The 27,582-nt window shown below is 39.3% G+C and overlaps 1 protein-coding gene across 2 annotated transcripts in view; it reads right to left on the bottom strand.

Moving 5' to 3' along the window:
* The window catches only part of SETBP1 (SET binding protein 1), a 262,415-nt gene that overhangs the window by 50,992 nt on the left and 183,841 nt on the right, over nt 1–27,582 (bottom strand). The gene's annotated exons all lie outside the window — the stretch shown is intronic.

Genomic DNA, 27,582 nt, shown 5'->3' with positions numbered 1-27,582 from the left:
ATGATGACAAATAAGCTGTTTGCTCCCCTCCACTATCCAGATTCCCAAGCTTGGCTACTATTAAAATCCTCCAATATGCTCTTTAGAGAGAAACTGATACCAAATTGCCCTTCTTACATTCTGTGCTTCTCTCTACAGTCTTCCAAAGATACTAATCAATTTGAGACCTGAGGAATTATTGTTGTCTCCTACTCTTTTCAGTCTGGGTTCAGCCTCTGCTAAACAGGATGTGCAAAGATAATGAACTTAAAAAGTAAACTTAGATTTTTTTTTTCCAGTCTACTGATGTATTTCCTTGAAAGACTTATCTTCTCTGTGTGTGCCAGTTGAGAGAAGAAGAAAGGCTTTTAATTACATCTCAGTCTGATTACCCCCATCTCTGCAGAAGGACATTTGACTTTTTTTTTTTTTGTTTTTGTTAAATCTAGGCATCTCCTGTTGTCCGAGTAATAGTGTGTGGATGACAGAAACAGAGTGTGCTGCCTTTCCTCATCGGTAAAGCGGCCCATGCTCCTAATAACAGAGCCCTCAAAGGGTTTAGAAAGATCCTACACAAATATAGATCAACAGCTTCAATTTGATTCTCACCAACCCATCTGCAAAAACAATATCATTCATATGTCTGCTGTCAACACAGTTGCTCTCTTCTATCCAAATAATTTTGAATTAGATATTTCTCCTATTTTTAGAGTCAGATCTTTTGTAGATTCAGATTAATCAGAAAAACTACTTCTTTTCACACAGCTCTCTGCTTTATAACACTTCTGTCCTATCTTCTATGCATTAAGAAGCAGGTACCACACAGAAATACAATTTTCTTTTCTTTTACAAAAAAAAAACCCAGACATATAAAGGGACACTGAAAGAATCCTTTGCTAACACTGTAAACTAAATAGTGCACAGATTTTAATACAGAATAGATGTACTTCTTCTGAATAGTAAGAGCACTCTATCATTCTTGAGATAATGGTGGATTTTGTAAAATGTTTAAAGAGAAGACACAGTGAGAAAGATGGAAGTTTTGATCTTCAGGTAACCATAACACAAATTATATAAACCCAAGTAAATGATGACTAAAAGTAGACATGATAGCAATCTGCAGGTGTTTGATGGAGAAAAAACATAAAGGAGGGAGAGATTATACTCAGTGTCATCCAAAGGGTAAAAGTAGCTGCAAACCTAGATAGACAAGATAAAATAAAAGGTTTTTCTTCACCTCTAATGACTGTGATTCTATTACATTAAAATAGACGAAAAGCTACAGAGAAATACTGAACACATTTCTAAGCTAGACCTTCTCTGACAGATTAGATAGTACAGTAGATTGTAATTTCTTCTTTTGTAGTCAAATGTTAATTAGATTCCTCACAGCTGTCTGTATATCCGTCTGAGTTAGCTGATGAGCACATTAACAATGTGAACTGATTCAAGAGTGGGGTGAAACTTCCTTGTAAAGGATAATGACACATTTGAAGCACAAACTGGTCCTACCAAAATACAAAAGCCAAGAGTACAGAGGGGCTCTGCTGCAGATTTTATACCACATCCACATAGCTTTGCTGCTGAAAGCGGGCTCCAAAAATCCCATGTGCTTCAGAATATCAACCAACACAGCTACTGAGCATTAAAAATTAGAGAAATGGAAAGCCAGTACATGTTTTTTTCCACATTTTCTAACTAGTCATAGGAAAAATTCAAACCACTTGATGTTTCTAGGACTTCCTCGTGTATCTGTAAAACAAGGACATGCTATTCCTATTGTTAGTTTGCTGTTGCTAAAACCTCATAGTGTCCTTGGCTGAATATTATTAAATTGCAGACTACAGTGCTATTATATCAATGTCAGTTTCCCCTTTCTTTTTCCCCCTAGGTGTTTTGTCACTTTCGTGGACCTTTAGCCATGTAATGAACTGAAGATAGAGTTTTCTGTTTTATTACCTTCCTCAAGAATTGTCTTCAAAATGCCTCTTTCAAAAACAATTTTGATTTGATTTTATTAATAATTAAAGTTCAGAAGTTCAGATTGGAAGTGAAACAACTGGTTGAATTCTCCACAAACTGATGAATAAAGTACTAAGAATTCACCTGGTTACTTTTTTTTTTTTTTTTTTTTAGGGTGGAATTGTGTGTAATTGCTGCTTATATACGTAATCCTCTTGTTCAAAAGTCACAGGACCAGGATTTGGATGTAATAATTTCCACTGAAATGAATGAGTCATCCTGCCTGAATGTCCTACTTGGCTTTGAAAATTCCACTTTTATCCTAAAACCTGCAACAATATTTACATGACGATCTGAAACACCTCTATCTATAACTATGAACTTACAATTTACAGCCCTAAATTACATGAATTAAAGATTTTGGGCAGGACTTTTAAAACACCTAATCTATGATCACAAGTCTTGAGTGCCAATTAGAGCAGGCGAGATGAGCTGGCATCACCATCAAATCAACTAAAAGGATACCCAACTGCCATCATTTCCATCTGCAGTTTATTCTAACAGCAGTTACTTTTTGAGGTACAGCATAAAAACATTTTTTGAAGGGTGAATACTACAGCAGTGACATTTCTTTCTGTAAGTCTGATGTTTTGTCCCTTTAAAATAATGCAATTAGACCACAGGTTTGAAAAATGATCCTGCAGTGGAAGGAGAATAGAATATATGATCTAATAAGTCCTGTGATTCTTACTTATGATCTAATTGCCAGCCAAATATAAATTCTTCTTTAAAATAATATCTAATCTTTTTTTCATTAGATAAAAAAATTGCTTGAAATGTGTCTCTTCAAGAGGAACAAAAATTTATTTTTGCACTTTGCTGATGCAGCCTCAGCTTGAACGCTGTTCTTGAGATAACCACATAAAGCATTCCTGTTCAAAGGTTCAGTCATTGTCAGAGAGATGAATTATAAAACAACTTTATACTGTGCAATCTGCAGATTTTATTGACAAAGGTGTCATGAGCATAAGAACTGGGAGTCTCTGTGCTTGTCATGGGATAAATAAGAGGATCTTCAGAGCTCTTAGCTTTATTCAATTTGTTTAGATACAAGTTGACTGTGAGCATTGATTCGATGCGAGACCAGTTATGGATTTTTAGGTAGGTACATACACAGTGGGGAGTAATAGATGCCTCTAAAGTGAGTACAAGGCTGCAATTCACTTGGGAGGATGTAGAGATCATGTAAGTCCAGCTGTATAAGCATGCAGGATCAAGGGCAGATGGGATTGATCCTCTGACAGAAATGTTTTCTCCTCCCACCACAGCAACAAAACATTGCCTGCTCTCTTCTCCCATGGGGGTATATTGTGACAGATCATATTTGTTAGAGTATTAGTCCCTAGTATTAGTCCCTTGTTCTTTAAAGCTTAGTTTCCCATCTTTATCCTCAAGAAACATTGAAAGTCTCAGGTGCTGAGTAACTGAATCACAAAATACCAGCTGACTATCTGTGTAAGACACACCAGAGCAAGAGGCAAATACATTTTGCTTCTTAACTATATAGTTTCTGCCATAACACAATATCTTCTACTCCATCTATAATATGCCACCAATCCAGTCTACCATGTCCCTGGAGACATGGTCTTTGACTTCATGTAACATAGTAGTTTGCTGAAGACATGCTACAAAACAAGTGGAGATGATAGAAATATCCAAATGCAGAAACATAACCCTAAACTCCCAGAATACATTATCACAATTAAAACTAGTCCAGGAAATTCTTCCAGACCTCAAGCAATAACAGTCTTGATTCTCAGTGTGGGTTTCCCTATGGATGTGAAAGTCAGGAATACATGGTTAGGATGGAGGCTGAATGACAAGACGATCAAATTTGAAAAGGTTATTGAAAGTCCTTTGCCCTAATAACAATGTTTCAGTACCACTGGAAGCTCCTGTTGAACTTCTCTTGACTGCTGGGCTTATAATGTATTTCTGCTGGGTACCTCTGACAGTACTGCTATAGAGATGGATGGGACTCAGTACAGAAGATGAGGGAAGAGGTTAGGGAGAGTGGGATTTATCTCATATTCCAGCCATCTAAAAGTTATAGATGTAATCTTAACCAGCCATCTATTTGTCTCCCTCCAAAAGGACAAAAAACTGTCATGTTGTTTGCAATCTTTGGTCACATCTCCAAGAAGATTTAAACTGAAAACCAACTCATTTTGGTCTCAAAAACCACGACACTGCAATTTAAAGTGAGTATCAAGCTGAATGGGATTTGCTCTGAAATCTCTGGAATAAGAGATTGCTTCCCTAAGATTTTCAGCCATGTAGGCTTCTCATATTGTATCAGTTACAAGGATCTGACATTTCATAGCCCATGAAAGTTAGTTCAGACTTGTTCTTTGTTACTTTTCATGCTGTTGAAGTAATTAACATTGGAGAATACTCTGAAGCATTTTGCTGGTAAAGGTACTTTATACCTAAAAAACCTCCTTCATCTTTGTGGAAACTCTGGATTTTCACTGGTATAAATAATTACTTGTTCATCGCCAGTGGAATTTTTGGCTTAATAACAACACTGAAAAGAGAACAATGTATTTAGAAGGATATTTTCTCTTAGAAATTGTTTTCTTCTGCCAGATCCCTAGCTAGTTCTGTTTATTTTTCAACTCTCAGGACATATGAGAAACCTGAAATGTTTTGATCTTTCAAACATTCTTCCCCAAATGCTCCAAGGTCTCTATCTTAAAGATAAGTCTAGTCTTCTATTTTATTATTTGTTCAAACAGAGCTGTTCCAAACTAAGAGCTCAAATATTGTGCTTCTTACCACCAGTTAAAGCTGGAAGGGAAAATACAACAGTTTCTTAGTGGGGTGAACTGCCTCATTAAAAAGCTAAAATAGAAAATCAATTAAGACTTGTATGATCTCCTAAATATAGCCTCACTGGCTATTTTCAAGTATTCTGAAAAATTTCCAGCATTATCCAGTTTCAAAATAAGTGATGATTTAAACAAAGCCACGAGAATGTTATCAGCTGATTGGTAAATAACGGTGTTCTGGAAGATCTGGCTCCTATTGCTAGATATAAAACAGGTTTGGGAAAGCCACTTAGTATCTATGAATCTTGCTAATGTTTCATAGAAGGATACTGAAGAACTCATGGCTGGACCAGTGCCCACTTTCCAGCATCAGCAGCACTGAGTCACTGATGTTGGAAATGCTGAAGGTCTACCCATGACAGATGAAAGTACAGAACACCAATAAATCATACGACAGAGAAGTGCAGATTTTAAGGATAGGGACTGAATTTCACTCAGTATCTTTTTATCAAACCAAGTGATTTGTGTGTGAATGCATACTATCATGCACCTAATCACGATCAGTATTCCTTAAGAAATCAGGCATCTACACTGTGCTAATCACAGCCATACCATCATTATCATCATGTATTTCTTTTGTATTCCTCCCACTTTCCTTTCTCAGCCCTTTGCCCACATTTGAGCGTCTCAGTCTGGAGCTGAATCCCAGCCATCTTCTTCACATTTGAAAACCTCCCATATCCCTTATAACACTTGCCATTCACTGTCTAAATTGTGGCTGCTGTCTCTAATCTACCAGGCTCCATTGGCTCTCTTAATATTTCTCAAATTAAATGTTTTGACACTACTTCTCATGGCATTTTTGCATGTTGATGAGGTTTTCTTTAATTGTCCAGTCTTCCTTTAAACTCTCCTTTCCTTAGAATCAGCAGTCTCTTTCAGATCACTCATCTTCCTACCTGCCTGCTCAATATATTGTTGCTCGAGCACCTGCCTTTAACCTCTCCCTATCTTTTGTTTTATAATTAGATGACAGAGGTTTTGATCTCTGACCATTCCTCCTTATTATGGGCTAAGGCTGATAATAAAAAATCAGTGTAGGAGTGCAAATATTTGTTCTCACACATCTTCCCTGTCCCTCTGCAACACTCCTCTCCCTGTTCTCACAAATCACAGCTGGGCTGGTTGCAGACACCCCTGTGTGGTAGTACAGCTCTTTTAAGACACAGTACAACACTAGTTATTTTCATTCTTTCATTCTTTCCTATCTTCCCTTTGACATAAGGAACTGAAAGTGTATTTGTAGAAGGAAAAGAATAATTTAGTTAAGGGAACAAGATTAATAAACTTCTTCCCTTATGAAAATACCCTGCAATTTTTAATAGCCATTAAAAGTTCAAAAGATCTAATTTCTTAGCATTTAACTCAAGGATTTTCTTCTGCCTGCAGTAAATGGCCAAGTACTCAGTAGATCTACATTAGCTTGGATGGTGCTCCTGTTGGCATTTTAAACTATGGCTAGAGATATCTGAGGCATATGGCTTAAGACACTAAGCCACTGCCCGTTGTCTCTGTTTTTCATTTACTTGGGAGCTTCCTGAAGTCCTGAATTCATCCTTGAGGATAATGCAAGCTTTTCCTGGCAGTGAATGAGCTGTCACAACTTACCTAAGTGATGCAATATTTAAGGGGGTGTAAGTAGGATTACTTTAAATACCTGACTTAACCCAACTAACACTTGACCTGGCACACAATATTTCAGAGTCATTTTTGCATGTGTGGTTTACTTATTTACATGTTGCTGTCTGTTTTCTTTGGAAAGTTTCAGATATCAAACAAGAGCCTATCCTCAGCCCAAGGTTAATACACACAGTAAACAAGGATATTCCTAGTACCTGTCCAGAAGTAGCTTACCCTCTGCCATGCTCTACTTGTGACCAAAATTTCAAATGCTTTTTAAAAAAAATTAGCTTAAGAAAGTGTTGAAACCCTTAAGCTTGAGAAATGCTAAAATTCATCTTTTTTTTTTTTTTTTTCTTTTTTCTTTTTTTTTCAGAAACAGTTGTGGTACTTGAAATAATAATTGATTGAAAACAACTGCATTAAACTTGTGCCACAGACAGAAAAAGTGGACCTAGCTTCTGATAAAGTGGCTGACAACATATACAGAATATAATTGCCCTAAGAGTGAGGGAAATAAAATTTAACACTACTTTTCAGCTCTGAAACTCTGCTTATTCTTCCTGGGCAGTGACATGAGGTTTCCTGAAAGCAAATAGAACTGGGGTCTAGCCTGCTGCCTGTCCTGCCTTCTCGTGTAGCTTCACATCAGGCTTCCTAGGATAGAGAAGCACCTTTGAGACCCTTCTTCCACGAGCAGAGATGTTAAAGACTATGCCAGCAGAAGTGAGATGTGCTGTCAATCAGGGATCTGAGCCTCTTACTCATCCTCACAAATCCTCCCACCTCTCCAGCATACAGAAGCTCTCCAGATCAACTTTCACAGGCAGCTGCTGGGGTTGGTCAGTGGCTCCCAAGCGCTCATTTTTCTGAGCTCATCTCAGCAGTGATTCTTTTGGTGTAGATGCACAGTTAGTCACATCTAGGAATAGAGACAGCTGAAGCTGGGGAGAGATAGGTATCTCTCCAGTCATTCCTACAAATGACACATGCTTGGCCTTTCCCAGGGAGGGTACAGCATTGCAGTCTGTCCCACACACTGCAAAGTCTCCCTCTAGCAAAACAGCTGTAATCAGTGCTGTTCAGCAAATCATGGCAGCTACCAACATGCTCATGCAGATGTTGTTTGCAGACTACTGGAGATGATGCCAGCCAGACATTTGGCACCATGATCCAATCTGGGAGATGAGGAGCTTTCTAGGCTCATACATAACATTCATTATTTTTGTATTTAATAAGAAAATTGACGCGACACATCAGGGAGACTGGTCAGTCAGCTAGCATGGAAACTATTAGTGTAGAAAAAATGAATAGCCTGGCAGTTAAATGTCTGTAACACCCACGCACTCCCTGGAAACAACTTAGAAATAGGGTTATTCATTCAGATTTATCCCATGGTCCCTGAGCCCCATCGTGGTGGTTAAAAGTGGCTGAAACACTCTGCTCAGCATGTTGCTGGATGCAGGCATACTGTGGCAAAGGGTGACTATTTCTAATGCAGGCTTCTCCCAGCTCAAAAAATTCAGTAAACAGAGCTCAGAAACTTTGCAGAAATACTGTGATATGGGACATTTGCCTGGGTATGAACTGCCCAGAGACTGTTTTCACAGGATCACATAATTGTAGAGGTTGGAAGGAACCTCTGGAGATCCTCAGATCCATCCTCCTGATAATACAGTTTACCTAGAGCAGGAAAGCATGTAGGTGTGTTTTGAATACCACCAGTCAAGACTCCATAAACCTCTCCATAAGAGGCTCTGACAGAGACTGTTCCAGTACTATGACACCCTAAAAGTAAAGGAGGTTTCCTTACATTCAGATCCACTTGACTCTTTTCCACTAGCTGTTTACCCAGATTGTTAAGATAATCTCTCACTCTTCTTCAGGCTGAAAGGTCCCAGGTTACTCAGCCTTTCCTCATAAGGAATTTTCTCCATCCCCCTAATAACCTATCTAGCCCTCTGCAGGACTCTCTCTACAAGTTCCCTGTCTTTCTTGAACTGAGAAACTCAGAACTGAATGCAGTATTCCACATGTGGGCTTACCAGGACAAAGTAGAGGGGGAGGATCCCCTTCCCCTACCTGCTAGCTGCACTCATTTTTGTGCACTTCAAGATATTATTGGTCCTCTTGGCCACAAGGGCACAGTGATGGTTTATGGCCAGCCTGCTGTCTATTAGGACATCCAGGTCCTTCTCCCCAGAGCTCCTTTCTAACAGGTCATCCACTAACCTGTACTGATGCATGTGGTTATTCCTCCCCAGGAATAACTCTACACTTGCCCTTGTAGTACCTGACAATGTTCCTCTCTGCCCAACTGTCCAGCCTGTCCAGCACTCACTGAGTGATAGAACTGACTTCTGGTGTGTCACCCACTCCTCCCTGCTTTGTGTGATCAGCAAGGTTGCTGACTGTACTCTCTATCTCATCATCTGGGTCACTGGTGATGTTAAACAAGATGAAATACAGTACTGACCTCTGAGGACAACCACTAGTTACAGTCCTTCAACCAGACTCTGTACTGCTGATTACAACTCTCTGAGCTCTCCCAGTCAGCCAGTTGTCAATCCACCTCACTGCCCACTTGTGTACTCTGCACTTCCTAAGCTTACCTGAGAGGATGTTTTGGGAGACAGTGTCAAAAGCCTTGCTGAACTCTAAGTACACAGAACATTCACTGCTGTCACCTCATCTACCCAGCTTGTTGTGACATCATAGAAGGCTGCCAGGTTGGTCAAACATGATTTCCTCTCAGTGAATCCACATTAATTACTCCTGAAAACCTTATTTTTTTCCCTTTTTTACATGATGGCTTCGAGAGGCATCTGTAGCATGAGAGGTTTAAGAAAAACACATATAGTGGGTCCTGGAAATCACTGCTTACAAATTCTGTTTTCTGTGTTCATTCATACGGGATCAGTCTCCCACCAATACGTCTGTAAAGCTGCTTGATAAAAACAAACTCTGGTTGCAACTTTTCAGGCAAGCACTCTCAAATTTATCATTCATTCTCTCACACTGTTTTATACACGGCTTGTATCTCTTAACATGTACACATGTAAATAAAATGAGCCAGCACCTATTTTCTGGCCCTGAAAGCAAGTAGGTACCATGACTTCTTTTGCTAGGGCTAAATTTCCACTTAAACCAGGGTAGCCTTATGTGTGTGTGGCTAGCTGTAAACAGCCTCTGGCTTGTGATTTCTAATGAGTTACACTTAGGTGTTATTTGAGGTGAGTCTACCTTGTACAGGCCAAGACGTGCTGGCAGAGGATATCAACATCTAATGAAAATCATCTCCTATCCACATTCAATACACTGGTACAGATGTTGCCTTAATTCATTGATTCAACACCATTAAGATCAGCAGGTACATATGAGATTTACACTCATGTTTGCAAGGAAAAAGTCTCCCCTGACTCTTATGATTTGATGGATCAAGTGGGACTATAGCAGGAGTCCAGAAAACTGGTTTCAACTGGCTGCCTAGCATTTGGATGGCCAATGTTGGACAAAAATCCCATGCTAAGGGATTAATGGCTTCCTCCATTTTTAAATCTGAATGGTATTAAAACTAACCTCGATTTTGCAAGGGAATGAAGAAATCTTACTAAGAACATATGCAGTTCAGCTCTTTCCTGTTAAGTTGCCATATGGCAGAGGAGTGATGAGAAGAAGAAAAATATTGACAGTGATGATATATCTCATTACAGAGCATACGGACAAAATTTTCCTCTCAGTTACACCAGTGAAAATCTGGAGTGAACAGCCCTGACTCGATAGGAAAATCAGATCAGTCAGTGGATATACAAAGCCAATTATGAGAATAAAACAAAAGCAAACTTAAGAAACATTATGGTATAGTAAAAAAAAAAAAAAAAAGGCATGCAGTAGAATGCCAGAAGACAGGAAGTCATTGGACTCAACATGCTTAGTCTTCCTTTGAAAAAAGTCTTACAATTTATAATAACCAAAAGTGGTCAGGATCTTGTTTTATGCCTGAACTTGGCAAACTGTGTGAAAGCTGCCCAAAAACATCTGTTCTGGCTTCCAAACATTTATACAGCCCTTTGTTAGAGTACCAAAGATGGCATCACATCAATAGAAAGGAAGTGTTGCAGAAGAGAGCAGTACAAGGATGCTGGAGGGATAAGTCCAAGTTTAACACAAGGTCTACAATGTTTTACACACCAATAACTTTCATTTATTCCTTGCTGAACATTTAGATGATCAAAACTATAAATAATATATGACAGATAAAACCAGCAAGTGCTTCACGGAGTGAGAACGTGGGAGGTGCATTCCTATTTCCCCAGTAGTTGGAAATAGTCAGCTTAGCATTGTTTGACCACCACATTATAAAGACACTAAAACAAACACAGCAGAGAGGATTTCTGGAAATACAGTCGGAAACAAGTGGCTTACTCGAAGCTTACAAGCAACTAACAAAAGAAATATTTTACTTTCAGTGATCTTTTCTACACATTTTAGGATAGGCAGAAATATAGTTTTGCTTTGACCTATATGACAAGATGGTATCACACAAAGAGCAAAAATTAAAAACTTGGTTAAAAAAAAAAAAAAGAAAAAAAAATTTAAAAAAAAAAAAACTAAAACCGAACTAACATAATACAAAAAAGAGTTAAATTGCAACTTAATAAATAAACTCATGTTTTGTTTTATTTTTCCTCTTTTATTTTCTTTCTTGGAGGCATACAAAGACTGAGGTTTTGCAAAAGATTTCAAAGACAAATTATAGCCAACTCAGTGTCCACAGTTTCTTTGGAAGCAGCATAGAACATTTGGCCAGAAGAAAGAGTGCCAACTATCCAGTGCAAAGCCTATACTTTAATTTGCAAAAGCAAAAAGCTGTGATTTATACCTCTGAAAGGAAGAAGTAAAGAAAAAAAAAAAAAAAAAGAAAAAAATAATAAAAAAAAGAATCTAACAGTACATTCTGTGTAGGTTTATTATTGTGCCAACAGTTTGTGGGTTGGATGATGAGGTACGTTCCTGAAGATTAGACATCACCATTTTTTTTAAAACAAACAAAACAGCAGGAAAAATCAAAATTCCCCTAAAGCAGAGGCAGTCCTTGAAAAAGTTCAGAGCTGTTGTGGCTTTTCCTTGGCTCTTTTTTCTCTTTCTTTTTTTTCTTTTTTTTTTTTTTTAAGAGAATTAATCAACCAACAGCATTCATCAGCTTTGGCTCACAGATAGCATTTTTGCTTCCAGTTGAGGACAATTAGAGGCACAGTGTCAACTGATCATTTATTAGGTTGTGTAAAGTTCTGTGGATACACATTGTTTTTGTGACATCAAAAAAATCTCATGAAAAATGGTGCTGTTACATGCAGACATCTCCTGGTTTCATCTCTTAAACTCAACAGATTTAGTAGTTCAGGGGAAAGTATTTTTGAAAAGAAAGTGGTATAGCTTCAACTTGCAAATGAAAATCAAACAGTAAATGATAAGTTATCAGTCCATTATTTTGTGCCTGATGGTATACTTTGTAACACAGATAAGGGGAAAAAGTATTGATCTACATAGGCATGAAGAATGAAAATACTTAAGAAGATGAAGATTTGGTCCCTTTATACTTATTGTGACAATGTTGCATCACATTACTCCTCTACATTATTTCATCAGCCCTCATAAAACACTGGAAACCTCTCAGTGAACATCTCTGGTAGGTAACCCACAGTCATATTCATGATAGATGCCCATGAAATCACCCAAAAATTTGGCCAAATACTATGGTTAAAAATTGATTATTATTAGGGTTTTTTTGTTGTTGTTGTTTTGTTATTAAAGAGAAGGCTCTTTTTCAGTGCCATGATTTCTCCTAGCCACCAAAGACCTATTCTAACACTGCACATTAAAAGTCAAAATACATCACAAATACATTGTGCAATAAATACATTGTGCAATTAAAAGAGTCCTGCCAAAAAAAAAAAAAAAAAAAAAAAAAAAGAAGAAGAAAAAGAAAAAGAAAGAAAGCCAAAAGGATGAAACAATGTCATTCTGCAGACTGAAAAATATCAGTTATTGCTAAAAAAAAAGTACTTGTATGCTGCACATCATTAGTTCTTCTGGGTTTCTTGGTAGTTAGTCTGGAAAATCTATTTCTTTAAAACTCATATTTAAAATACCTTCTATAATCCCATGTACAACAAGAGTTCTATAATCCTATGTACAAGAAAGACTTGGGAAACAAGAAACTGCACTTAAGGTAATTCCAGGTACCTTTTGTAATGGCAATCACACTTTTCCAGTATAATGTGTGTGGGTTTTTAGAGCTCAACTGCCCATTTGTCCATTTCCTCCTCAGAGGTAGTTGCACATTAATAGGAACACATCTTTGTATGTAAAATTAATCTCCCCTGGAAACATTCAGGCAGCATGAAGGTACATTTCCCTAGGTCCTATCTGATACAGATCAGAAAACATCCTTTCTGTGGTCTTTCTTGGCCCTGCCCACAACTCCATCTACTTAAGCCTCGTGTTTCATGAATCACTGCTATTACTCTTAAGCTGGTTTCTGTGAGGGCTTTCATCTTTAATGTTTTTATTCCTAATACATTAGTCTTATTTCACTTTTCACTTCCTGTGGCAGGATTTATCAGAAATATTACAAAGTTTTTTTCTTTAAAAAAAAAAAAACAACCTCTGAATTGTAGTTGGTAAGAACATCTACTTCTGCACCGGGAGAGAAAAAAGAAGGAATATGAAAAGACTGGAGTGAATCTGTTAACCAAGGGGAAGGAGAAGGATTTGCATAGACCCAGTGTGACATTTTCCTCTACATGCCATCTTTTCCATGTTCTTCAGATGGGTACTAGATGAGATGGATATAACACAGCAATTACTATGTCTTTATGAAATGTGGTAATTGAATAAATCACAGAAGTGTAGTACATCAGGCTGATGTGTGCTTACAGAAATACATGGCTGATCAGTATTCATGGCAACAAGAATCTTCTTATTTGTGAGTATTTCACAAACAGTATTTTTAAAAGCATTTTGTTCCTCCTTATTTTTTCTCCCACCTATTCAATTTTGTATTATTTCCTAGGATCTCTTAAACTAAGATTATGCCCCACTGGCAAATTTTCTTATAAGAATGTCATAGTCATCAAGAGAACAATGTCATTTGGATGAATTAGGACTCCCTTAGGAACCTTCATAAGAGCTGGAAAATCTATAAAGTTCTTACTGAAAGGTAACCCAGCCTGTGATTTTGTCTTTTAAAGTAAAATATTAGGGCTGCTTTAGAGATTTGGTGCACTTCTAGTCATGGGAAAGAGAGCACCATTGCTTTCTTAGGCTATCACTATATATTTGTGGGGCAGCAATAACTCTTTTAGTGAGTTTCATGTTCCCATTCAAATATCTTTGCTTGTTTAAAACAAGGCAAGTATTAAAAAATGATACCATGCTGCAAATTAAAAATAAAGTGGCTTGACAGTTGAGTTAAAATAAGCACTGCTACAAGTTCGATGTAAATACTAGGGAAATCATATCCTAAAAATGACTTCTATTGCCCCCGGGCATGATCACTGAGAGGGAGAAATGGCACCTGCTCTTCTTTAGTCGTTTACTACTGCTGGGGAAAAAGTCTCTGGAGAGACAATCCCTGTCTGCAGAGAAAAGGTCAGGACTGCTCTATTTCTGTCTTTGGTAACTCTGTATAACTTTGTGGTTGACACTGCAATAAGAATTACTGACACTTGTGCACAATGATGCATTAAAATCTGTTGCAATTAGCTGCTTCTCACTTTGACGCTGACCTTCTGGCATTAGACCTTCCTGCACCCTTGTTTATCTGCCCGTAAAATGAGGATAAAGATACTGACCTCTCTTGTAAAACCAGTCTGAGATTTACTGCTGAGAAGAGCCATGTACAAGTTAGGTAAAGTATTTAACACCCAATAACTTACATAAAGCGAACACAGATTCCACTGTCTTGTCAGTTCTCACTGAGGGAGGCAATCTTGTGAGGGTCACTTCTGTCTGAACTTGACTCAAAGAGCCTAGTTTATATGAGATACCACTGACCAGCAGACAGTTTACACCGGTAAAATTTTACTTGGCTTTCAGAGCACCTCCTATTCCCCAGTTACCAATTTCTCATGGGAAAACAGTAAACTACCTCTGATGAGAGTACAAGGATGATAATAACAGAAATTATGATGCTTTCTTGTTACAGAAATGGCTTGGAAAAATTAGTGTTCTTCTGTCCATAGCTAAAGGTTGATAATTTGGTACAGTTTAGTAAACTCTTCGAAAGGGCTGACAATAGCAGGACACAGGGAAATGGTTTGAAGTTAAAAGAGGGAAGATTTAGGTTGGATGTTAGGGGGAAGTTCTTTACTAGGAGAGTGGTGAGGCCCTGGAACAGGCTGCACAGGGAGGTTGTGGATGCCCCGTCCTTGGAGGTGTTCAAGACCAGGTTGGACAGGGCCCTGGGCAACCTGATCTAGCAAAGGTGTATGTTTGGTGGCCCTGCCAGGCAGGGGGTTGGAACTACATGATCCTTGAGGTCCCTTCCAACCCAGGTCATTCTGTGATTCTGTGATTCTGTGACAAAAGATTACATGGACAATGCAGTGAGGGCCAGATGGCAAGGCAAGATCCCTCCTGCACACTGTTGGGAGCAACATCAGCTGACAGTACCATGCTATACTGTCAAGTATAAAAAATCTGCCCCTGGTGCAGAAGACCTGATGACAAATCCCTTGACCCACATGCATGACCATCCAGCCTCCTCCCCAAGAGACCACTGGTTTTGATTGCTGATTGGAGTATTTAGAGACATCACCCAGTTTTATCTTATTTAGTGTTTTTCCTTTCTCCTGACATAGCCCATTTATGACATAGACATTTAACATTCACCTGTTTCACCTGCAAGTGAATGGAAAGTGCTTAGTGAGTAGTAAGATTATAGCATTCTTCATTAAGAATTTAAATATAGAGAAAATTAAATCTGACTTGAAATCTAATGAGCTATTTAGTAATTTGATGAAATGGTGTGACCTACCAAGGGACTTAGTCCAAAGAGTTTTGTGTGCTAATCTGATGCTAGGCACACTGAAGGACTTCAGGAATACCAGCTTCTCTTGGGAATCTTGCCCACCACTGATACTGCATGGCTATAATTAATATCAATCATACTAGCAAAATGGAAGACCAAAAGCTACTTGAGGGACCACAGTGCTCACAATGAGCAGCAGTGCTAGCCAGAACTGTCACTGGGGAGTAATTAGGTAAGTCTTCTGCAAATCCTAGTAGGACTCTCACATCTCCAACTACCTTCTGGCACATCTCTCTTTAACACTGAGCATTTCTGGAGCCCAGAAATACATGGGTTAAAACTGGGAAACAGATTTTAAAAATAAAATAAAATAGAGAGCTGCACTCTTGGAGTGAGAAGCAACGTCTCTTCCATGGAACATTTTAACAACTGTAAATATATCAGCACTGTCCACATTTTAAGTAGGCTTCTTTGTAACTCAAAATGCTTTAGAGAATGTATCTGCACCGCTCTCTACCCAGGTATGGTGTGAAAGTGAAGCAGAAATGCTACATAGTCATAACAATATGCTTCATTTATAGATCTCATTTCATTTCCATCATTTAAAAGCCTTGCCAATATTAATTAATTAAAATCTTGCAACAGCCCTTTGAGTTAGGCAAGGACTATTATACCATTATATATGTAGGTAAACGTGGAGACCCTGGAGGCTAGATTGAGAGTGCTTGCTTTAGGCACTCGTTTTATATGTTGCAACATCTGTAGAAGAATAGGTGCTTGGCTCCAGCAGAATGATTCAGATTACTTAATGTATGTGCCTACGCAAACTGCATAAGCAATGCAGAAACAGATGCCTCTGAAGCAGCAAAGTTCACACGTTTCTCCACTGACAGAATGGTGAGCTGTGGTGCCTCCATGAAATGATTTAGTGTGGTTGCACACAGCTATCCAGGTGTTGGCACTAGGAAATATTATTCTTGGGACTGTGGCCAGGTAAGTGCTCTCCTGTCTACATGGGATTCCAAATGCAAATTCCCCTCTGAAGGGCAAGCACCTGTGTAGTGGGCTAAGTGGAAAGAGGAAGCGCAAGATATTGATGGTTTAAGAAATAATACAGAAACTGGAAAACAAGAAGTAGGCTGTCCAGCCCAAACAATATGATCCTAGTATTCCCACTTTCTGGGGATGACTGGGGATGACCAGTCTATAGGTGAGATTGGGGAAGCAGTGTTGACTCCTCTTCTTGAAGCTTGACTTCTGAGCAACTAGAAATGTAAGATATAAATGCTAGATTGTGTCATCCCAGTGGAAGGGGAGGCTTTTTGATCATCAGCTATCTATTTTAGAGTTCTGTCAAGGAAAGATACGGAAACTCACCATGGAACAGGTGGACCCATGTGTTCATGGCTTACCTGGCAGTAACCTGGCAGTAACCTGGCAGTTATGAGCAGCCCAGATGCTGCTTCCACACTGCCACATTTATGTCTCTCTCCTACATCCTGGTATCCAGATCTTCCACACTCTGCACTTGTTAGCTAGAGACATTACAGAGTCATTTGTTCCATCCAAGAGGAAAGCTGGGCATAGCCAAGAGGGTGGCATGATCCAGGTTCCTCTAGAGGCATAATACGGAGACACTGCATAGTGAAAATGAGGATCACGCATTGTGCAGAATTCTTTGGTGTACCCACACGAGACAGTGAAAGCCCTCAGGTGTTTGAGCACCAGCCTTCTTGTAATAAGTAGATCAGAAATAGTCTCTCTTCCTGATTGGGCCCACAAAACCAGTAAAAATATGCCCTGATTTTCACTTGTTGAGGTGTTCCATGCTAGCTTAACATAATCTTAAAACAATGGTTTTGATCAGGCTGTGAGTCAGTGAAGTTGTCCCTTTTCAGCACCGCCAAAAAATTTAGTGTCTGCTAGATTCTATACTCCTAACTGCTTTGAGCCTTCAATCATTGAGAACATGTGAAACCATATGCTGACATTCTTAAGTTACTCTTAAGTCTAATATGCACTGTACAAATTCATATACTTGCTCGGTTTCTCTGGGACCTAAGTACTACTTGAGATGAAAAGGATGGAGTCATTCCGTGGGACTTAGACACATCTAATTCACTCACATGGGGACTCCAGTTGACTCATGGATGGTTTAAATCACATTCACTGACTTGTTCAGACTAGGCAGCATCTCAGAAACAGAATCAAGAAAAAACTCAGAAGTCCTTAATCTGGTCATGAGCCTGATTTATTATCATTTTTACCTTCAAGGGGTTTCTTTAATCTCAGCAAGACTCTTTCTCGAGTAGCAGTACAGAAAAATTTGCTTTAATGCATCCTGTTCTACCCACATAAGAGTAGATCCTATTAGTGTTTTAGCAGTTGCCCTTTTTTGCAAGAACTTGCAGAGCTGACTTGGCTAAACTTTTAATGGATATGCTTCTAGTGTGGGAGGAAATGTTAAGCACTGCTTATTGTTACTTAGCATTACACACCCAAATGCCATAACTCTATCCAGAGTTCACATGCATCTAGCTACTTTACTATCTACCGCAGCACACCATATCACACATACAATCTTCCTTACTGCCTAAAGTAATGTCATGATGCACTGTAGGAGCTGAAGAATGCTGGTTTTGCAAAATGCACGCATTGCTTCAGATTGCAGTGAATCCATTCAACAGATCAGGCAGCAACCATTAATTTTAGTGCAATGGATTTCTCTACTCTTCTTATTTACCAAGAAGCTGCCTCACCAGATCAAATCAATGAAACTGCAATAGTGTCAGCTGTTATCTGCCTAGCATCTCAGAGAGGTATCTATTATAAAATGCCTCCAGTTTCTTTTCTGCCACATCTCTACCACTCAGTCTGTTCTGCTGGAAATAGTAAAGTTAAATTTTTCCAGTGTACTTGGCTGAGTCAGAAGTGCATTTGGGCAGTCATGCACAAGCGCACGTATTGACTGCTTTGCTAGCAGTAACTTTGGCCCTGCTGTGCTAAAGGAGATGTGCTATTGTCCTTGGGTGCACTTCTAGAGGCCACGTGTGGGGTGTACACAACTCCACCCTCAGCTGAGGTAGGAAACTTGTTCAAAGTGGTTTTGAGGTTTTGTCAAGAAGCAAAACAGGAAATCTGCATGAATTTGAAGTTTAACTATTTTTTAAAATTTCTTGCTCTTCTAGAATATGTATTTATATTTTTTTTTTCTAACAGGAAATAAATAAATATCAGAATGACAAATATTCTGCAACTGAGCACGTCCCAGTTCTGGGATAAGACCAAGCTTTTAGTGGTGAAGAATGAAATTCAGGCAGCAAAGAGATCCTGGAGAAGGCTTGGGAATTTTTCTTTTCTTTTTAAAGCTAACCAAGCAACTCAAAGTCTGTGTCAACTTACTCAAGTGATCTTATGCCAACTAATCATAGCTGGCACAGAAAACAATGCTGACTGTTGCTCCTTTCTCTGCCTACACTTGAGGCAAGGAAGGCTAAAGGCATAGAGCTGAAATGGCAGCCCTATTCCATCTGGAGAGACCTTATATCCTCAGACCTGCTGCTCTGGAGCAGAGGAGGGACCACCAAGTAGCTCCTAAAAATTCAGTGACACCAAACACATCAGTGGGGCATAAGTCAGAGAAAGCTTTCATGCACAGAAAGAGTTAATTTAAGAACTACGTGTTCATGTTCAGTAAACAGCATGGTTGATTAAAATCTTATTTTGCCCAGAATGAGGAGCATCAACACAGGCCCAACCAGCCCCAAGTGCTTAGCCCTGCATGTAGTACTGCTATCACTGCTGAAGGCACCTAGTGCCCCTTGTCCCTTTGATCCCCAGCTTTCCCTTTGGTGACCACAAACAGAATAAATATCTTGGTAACATGGCTTCTCCCCACCCCTGAGAAAGCTGCAGTGAAGCAATCAAGTCATCTTAGAGAGAGTGCCAAGCAGTCCAGGAATGGCAAAACATTTCCATCACTTCTGACCCCAAAATAGGACCTACTGGCAAATATCTCCATCACCAGAACTGCAGATTGCTGTGGGCATGTCTTCAGTGCACTGCTGATTCACATGCTATGTTACCACTAAACAAAGCTTACCTAGATGTCTCTACTGCTCTGTTTTTAGCACTATATAAACCCATATTTGGGTCAGATCCTGTGATCAGATATGTTGGTGTCACTCACAAGCAGCTGCAGAAAGACTAGCAAGGAACTCATAGATATGATAGGACTTGGCTGTAACATACCTTGCAGTTGGTATCAACTCAGAATATTCTACACAGTTTACACCCAGTTTATTTAAGTTGCCTATGTCAGTTGCACAAGGCTCCAGCAACGCTTTCACTGCTGCTGCAGCATCACTCTGACGTCAGCACTTCTATTTGATTTTCTGTCACTGTTCTTACAGATTAAATTTCAACCAGTGACCTACAGCTTGATAGCTCATTAGCAAAACCCTCCAAGCCATCCAGTCCTCCCCCTCCTTGACAGTTAACTCTATGTTGCACACACTCCTAAAGCTTTCTGAAACCTGCACTGCCCCATGAAAAAAGCTCAGTCAAGAACACTTCCACAGCAAAAGCCCACTAATGGTCCTACACATGTTCATGTCTTCAATGAAAGATCACTGCAGATCACTCTTATGAGTCCTTCCATCTTAATTTTCCTATCTCATCTGTTTTCTCAGATGTTGACCTACAGGGGAACTATGCAGACATTCTTCTTGGTGAAATCTTAAAACATTCAATTCTTCTTCATTTTCATGTTTGGCATCATTACTACAATCCAGTAGGTGAAGGCAACTAGAACCACGCTCTTCTGTCTTTCCTCTGCTGTAGCACATTAGCTTCTTGGTAGGCAGTGGGAATAGAAAAGCCAGAGCTGAGTATGCTTAGGAGGTCAGAGAGCCCAGTTCTCACATTTTCAATTGAGTTGGATGGGATACAGGTTGCCCTGAATGCATTATGATCCAACTCACTAGCAGATGTCTAGAGCTCAGCTCTTCCTGTGCCCAAATTTAAGTCCCAGTGACAGGCAGATTAACAATGAAAATACAGCTACTGCTTCATTGCACTCCCTCCCTGCATCTGACCAGACCTCTTGTATTGTACTTAGCTTATCAGTGTCTTCAAGCAAGAAACAATATGCCTTTATACTGAGTACAGTCCGGAGCTATAACACATATTTTTCTTTCTAGCCTTCTTAAAACTGCATCTCAGCCACTGTCAAAATCTCTCCTAGCTAATGAAATCTTCTCAACAAATATTGAACTCAGATTAGCTTCAGCAGCTCCTGAGGCACTCAGCGGGCAGAGCTCTGCTGCCTGGGCTCTGTCCACCAATGGAGTCTTCCCAGCCCCACACCCTCATTTCACCTCAACAGAAACTTCTCTCCTTTAAGGTTGAAGTCAACTTTGCTCACTTCAATGGAGAGACACTTGATTTATGTGGGGCTGAGAGAAGAATCAGGCTGTGATTCTTTATTGCCTTTTAAAGCCAAGAGCCCAGCAGAAGCCAATTGTGTCTGACGTGAAGCTGCTGCACATCCAATGTGGAATCTGCACAATTCTACAAACCAGCAGTGGTCTAAATAAAAACTTCAAACAAGACATTCTGGCATTGGCCAGGAAGAGTGAAGATAAACAGCTGGGAGCCGCCAAGTTGTGAAGGAAGAACTGCTTGACTGTTGGACAGAGAGCAAAGTAAGAGGCAGAAATTAGGCAGGGTGCTGGAGGGCTTGTAAGACTCCCAGAAAGCAAAGGGGTCACAGTGTTTAATCTGATTAATTCGTCACTAGTCCAAAAGACTTTGTACTGACCCTCAGGCAGTGCAATAAACATACAATCATTAAGAGAGGAAATAAAATATTGGTTGGGTGGTAAATACTCCAGCTCTCTCTCCCACTCCAGCTTCTCTCTTGTCTCTTCTCTCCTTGGTTGGTGCAAAGGATGGAGGCAACGCAATAAGTGAGTGGTGGCAATAAACAACAACAAAACTCACTGTATTTCACATTTCACATCAAAATACTTTCAAGGAAATCTTTGACTTGTTTTCCCCATTAGCCTGGTCTTTCCTCAACAGCCCATTCCTCTAGGAATGACCATGGACAGGATGGAGCAACAGCTACACCAGTTTGGCTGCTCTTCTCAAGACCAGCAGAAGACTTAGTGGAAAACAGCAAGAAGGACATTTATCCTAAGGCACTTTCAGAGGCAATTTCAGTAGTCTCGGTGGTACATACAAGAATCCAGGGGCCCAAACTGATGCTTTTATGAATGCAATTGTATTTACAAATAATGGGATTTTGCAAAGATCTGATGCTGAGTTTTATGGGTCAGATGGCATAAACACTCATCCTCTAACTGTACAGTGCCTGTCCCTCACCACAGGACACAGTAGGGAGGACAACATCTTGAGTGACACTGGATCTGAAAAACAGTTGCAGCTGCTTGAAGCTATGTAGGGGCACAGGGTATGAGAGGATACCATGGCAGAGTCAGAGCTGGGAAAACAGAGTATGACTAATTCTCTATATGTCCTGGGCAAGTGACACTCATATCTGGATCTTCTCCCATACACTTCAAGTACTGCTACTTCTCCTGTATCACTTGCTGAGCACCAGTTTGTACGTGACCTCAGCATGGCTCTCTACAACAGGAAACAGCTCTTACTCCCTTTTCCCAAAAGGGGAGTTGCTAACCCTGTTTGACATTTTCTGGAGTCACATGAGAAGATAACACTACCTGAGGAGGGTCTCCAAACCCCAGTCCACACATCAGCCTACATCTGCAACTGTGCACACAATGCCATGTGACACTCAGGTCCCATTGAGTCCACAATTACTAAAGAAAGCAAGGTGACTAAAAGTTGATAGAAGAATTCTTTTTTTCCTTCACTTTTTTGTCTCTTCTTCTCTCTTGTTTCAAGACGTAAATGCAAGTCCATGAGTATATACAGAAGACCTAGTCAGTACACAGTCTGTACTATAGACATTCATATCACGTCTCTAAGCTAATCAAATAAGAAAATTTTCATCAAATATGGAATCAGTGTTTCCACTGTTCCTAAGGTAATATATTCACTAGAGAGTAATGAATCAGTCCTGTAAATCTAGTACCACAAAATATTATTCATACAAATTATTACAGAAAAAAATCAGCAAAGTTTGATTAATAAGGCAGTTGACTAATCTTATTTGACTGGGTCCTCCACATAAATTTAGAAGGAGAAGTTAGTTTACTCACTGATGAAGAATAGTAAAACTTTGGCTGATTAGGGCTTCATGATAATGATCTAGATGAGCATACACTGGTTCTTCTAAAACAACAAAGAGCTCTCCTCACAGTGGCTTTGCCAATATTTCACCGTGTTTCTTTTTGCTCATAGGGAGTCCTGTTCTAATCATGCATTTGACCTCCAGGAGAGGATGGCTAGAGATTCATTCTGTGTTGTTTGGAAATGGCTCTTTCTAGTGGAAAACTGTGTCATAAAAGGGAGTTTTGTCAGAGAAGAAATCTCATCTGGATAAATGGCACTCATCAGCAGAGCATGGTTACTTGTATTTCTAATAACATTAGACAAATACTGTTCATTTTCTTGATCATCACTTCTCCCTTGTTCCAGTAAATCTCTTTTTCTCTCCTTTGGAAGATCTAATCATCCAATGTAAGGCTTTTTAACAGGAACAAGAACAATTTTAAGATAAAGATAGTAAAAACAACTTTAAGCAAACACAGCATACAACCATCAATTTACTAAATGTAACTGACATACATATAGATATGCACATACATATAGATACCCCACTTCTCATCAAATCATAGGACCAAACTCTACTCACTGTGCAATACCCACTCTTCAACTATAACTGGTGAAGGTGGTGAAACTCCTTTAGAATTAAGACAGCACCATACATAACAGTTGCTAAAGAAAAGTCAAATTTGAATAAATTCAGCTTGTTGCACTGTTGGACCTTGGGAATAGAACAGGTGGAGCTGACTGTAGGCAAGTTAAGCATCGATTTGTAAAACATGTTTGCCATGCTAACTATCCGGCATTCAGAGACTGACAATTTCTACCTCCCTAATAACTATATATAATTAACTTTACATTCCTGTAAATTTACTGTGCATAGTGTCTGTGATAAAACTCATGTACTTATTTGCTGTTCTTTCAGTCATGATGTCTAATTTGCAAGACAATCTTTGTTTTAAAATTATCAGCTTAAAATAAAAGTCAGAAAATGTCTGAACATAAAGTAGCAAAGATATCAATTAGACTCACTACAAAGAAATGAAGAAATATGTTCCTATATATAGTGGCATTTGTCTTGTGCTTCACCATCAGCTACATCCTGGTCTGTCATGATTGTAACTAGGAAATAATCAGACAGTTTTCATAGATCAGATGGCATATTCGTCTATGCAGTCTTGAATGTTAAACATGCTTTTCCTCATTTTTCCAACTAATGAAAATAAAATAGAAGTAACTCCCTACTCTTTTCAGAGTACAGCTTATGGCATCAGGACTGTGTACCAGCAACAAAAGTCTCTTCCTCAGCTCTATGTATGAAAATGAAGCAGGCCGATGCATCTAGGCAATGAGGAGTTTGTTATGAGAACCTCTTTTGAACACAGCTCTGTTCAGTCTCCTCATCCCATCTGTGTCATCAATCTGCAGCCTCTCCCTGGGACCCTCACCAGGAGCTTTGGCAACAAATGGAGTGCAGATGAAAAGATCAGCCATCCAGCTGAGCACAGTGCCTCAGGTCACAGAGCACTGGACAGACTCCAACGTTTTGCAAATGCGTGAGGTTCACCTTTGGCTGTGTAGAATAGAAGGAAAGAGTAAACTGAGCCAGTGCTTAGTGCACGCAGCTGGAGAGATCTCTTTAGGATGTGTCTTAGTGACAGTACAGGCAATGCAGGATCTGAATCACCTTCTGCTATATCCTTGTCTACAGAGCTGACCAATGCCATGCATCAAATTTTCTATTTCAGCTAAGCAAGCAAGTAGGGTTCATTAAGGTGTTATCAATTAGTCTTTTTAAATGCAGTTGGCATAAGAAATATTACATGTGATTTTAATTTCTGAAAAATACAGCAGAAAGACACTGGATGCTGGCAGAGGATGAGAAGATGCAGCAGTTATCTTGTTTTTGTTTTTGTCTTTGTTTTTTTTTGGGTTTTTTTTTTGGTAAAGAGAAAGAATATCCAGGATAGTGATGGAGAAACAGGCAGAGCATATATAAAACAGTCATATTCATTTGCAGAGCACTTTTAAATGCAAGAGGTCCCAGGATGAGTAAAATAAGCTAGAAGTCACAAGGTCCCCTTTACTGAATACCCAGTGACAGCCCAGTGCAGATCATGGATGTTTACTGTGGCCAAGGAAGCTGGCACTCCTCCTGTGTGACCCTTCACTCTAGTAGAGATTTCCAGCTCCCCCAGAAAGAAAGTGTAACAACTTTTCTCTTGAATTTCTAATCTTTGAAAAGTTTTATATAGGATTAAAGGTTATCTGGCAGGACTGTTTTCCACCACACACATGACCTGTGAATAGCAACAGGGACACTGATCTTTTCAGAAATAGCTAGGTGCTGCTATAAAACAAAATAACAATAAAAATAACTACAGTACAATGGCAACTGCAGCCAGCACAGTGCACCGAAGCTAATTACTGTGCTTGAATCTGAAGAGCACTAACTGGTTCTATCATCACTCTTATCACAGATATCTCAACAGAGCGTGGGTAGATTTTGCTCAGTATTTCATCTCCAGCAACATACTATGAAGTTGCAAATGTCATTACTGAGCACTCCAAAATGCCCATGTAGTGAGTGTAACAATGAAATCATGATGTAAATCTATTTTCAGCTTTCATCTGAATATTCAGGATGTCTCTTCTAATCTCTGTTATACGTCATTTTTATTTAGCAGAAGATGACAAACCCTGAATAGCAAGAACTATCACGCTGAGGAACTGCCTCCTTGCACAGAGCTGGATGCTCTTATAGGATTTCCCCCCTACCCTCCCTTGTTTTACCTTTTATTTTTATTATTAGTCAATCACTGTTTAGCCACCTCAGGGAAAAGCAAGGTGAATTAGGAGAAAGAATGCCAAGGTTATCATGGAAAAGTTTAATCCCTCCTCAGTGGGAACCAGTTAATAGCTATGGCTAGACTCAAGTATGGACCTCTGTTGGGAATCCCATTGAAGGTCAAAGGCAGAGAGGAAAAAAAAGCTGCACTGAGATCTTAGACAGTCACAAGCAGACAGATGTTCCTAGGTTTTAATGAGCAGTCTTGGCTCCAGGTCTTTCTTGGCAGAGATACTTAGTTTTAGCATTTTCCCTTGCAGTGCAAGGTATGGCTCTGGTTAGCTGGCTTTGCTTAGCTAACTGCTGATGATTTTTCCATCTAAATAATAGCTTGACAATGAATAAACCAGTTCATAATCTGTGACTTGATGGATTAGGTCATGGGGAATGATGTGCAGTTGTAATCATGAAAAGAAAAAAATAAATAAAAATAATAATTTTAATGCAAATGAGAAACATTTTAAAAAGTTTAAACAGCAAATTTGATGAAGATCCTATTGCAAGACTTCCATCTCATGTTTTCATTTTCATGGTTAAATAAACAGAAGAAAAATGACAGGAAATTGATTTTTTTTTAATTTTTTTTTTTTTTTCCTTAGCAAATCCCACTTCCAAATCAGCACATCCCTACTTCAAAAACTCATTTGGTTTCACCAGTGCTAATTTTTTCATGTCAGTTTTCTGTGCCTGAGTGAAAGATATTAAATTGGAAAAACAGGCTTAGCAGACATCTTCTGTTCAGAAGGCAGAGGCTAAAAATCCAACTGTTATCAAATTGTGAAATCAGTAGTTTTCAATAGACAATATAAATAACCTAATCAAAAATTTCAAAGAATTTTGTTTGCTGAAACACAGCTTCCTTACTGCAATAGCTTACAACTTGCATGCTGGAGAATGATTTCGTTCTTTGACAGGCATACAACAATTCTCATGTAATTTGGGACTGAATTCAATCTCTTTCCAACATTTTCATGTTTCTCATTTCTGGGTGCCACAACTGGTCTGACATTGTATGATATGGCAAATGGGGAATTTTCATGGGATGAACTCCCATTTCAGACTGATTTTCATCATCACAGCCCAGATCTTGGTCTCAGTGAAGGAAATGGAAATCTCTAAGTGGCTTAAGTATGAGCAGTCTTTGGATCTCAATCAGATACAAGTCAATAAAAAACTGGAGAGGCTCACACTGGCAGGTTATACACATTCTCTGCTCCCTCTGATGATTCTTTCTTTCTTTTTTTTTTTTCTCTTTCTTTTTTTTTCTTTTTTTCCCTTTGTTTTTGTTTTGGAGGCTAAATTGTGTTTCTTTAAAGCTCCTTCTAGCACATCAGAATCTCATCTGCTGCTGGTTGGTTCAGTAAAGCTCACTTTTTTCCCAAGTATGAAACCTACTCTGTGATAAATATATGGTGGTGCAGGAGCACTGGGCTTGCTCCCAAGCTAAATTCATTTATATTCCAGCAAAACACCTGCCTCTGTGTCACCATGAAGTCAGCTCCCTAATGTAAAGTACAATTCAGTCTTTCAGGCAAGATTCAGATTCCTTTCCCTGCTCCTCAACTCTGTGGGAGAGGAACAGATGTCCTTAGTATCCAGAAGAGTTTCTTCCTTCCCCATAAATGTAGCTTATATTTCCATATCATACATCCTTGAACTCTTCATAGCCAGTCAGGGTTTACTGTTTCCACAACACCACTTCCTTCTTTCAGCCACTTGATTTCAGGATAGTTACTTTACATCACACCTGCCAGCCAGAACTGATAGACTCACACAGTGATTGTACCAAGGGTCTCTACATATTCAGTGTAACCATCACCAACCTGAGTCCCTCTGGATCAATGGTACACCCTAACAGACAGGAAATACTGATCCAGCTCCATAACATCTTGCTCAGACCTAAAACAAATAGATTTTGTACACATTGTGGGAGAAAGCAAAGAAAGTCTGCTGAGTACTGTGGCTGTACTCCCAAGGGCTGGGCAACAACTATC

This window comes from Coturnix japonica, chromosome Z (genome assembly GCF_054131305.1).
Source record: "Coturnix japonica strain WE chromosome Z, WE-NBRP24, whole genome shotgun sequence".
In the NCBI taxonomy this organism is placed as follows: Eukaryota; Metazoa; Chordata; class Aves; order Galliformes; family Phasianidae; genus Coturnix; species Coturnix japonica.
This window is presented reverse-complemented; position numbering and strand designations above follow the sequence as displayed.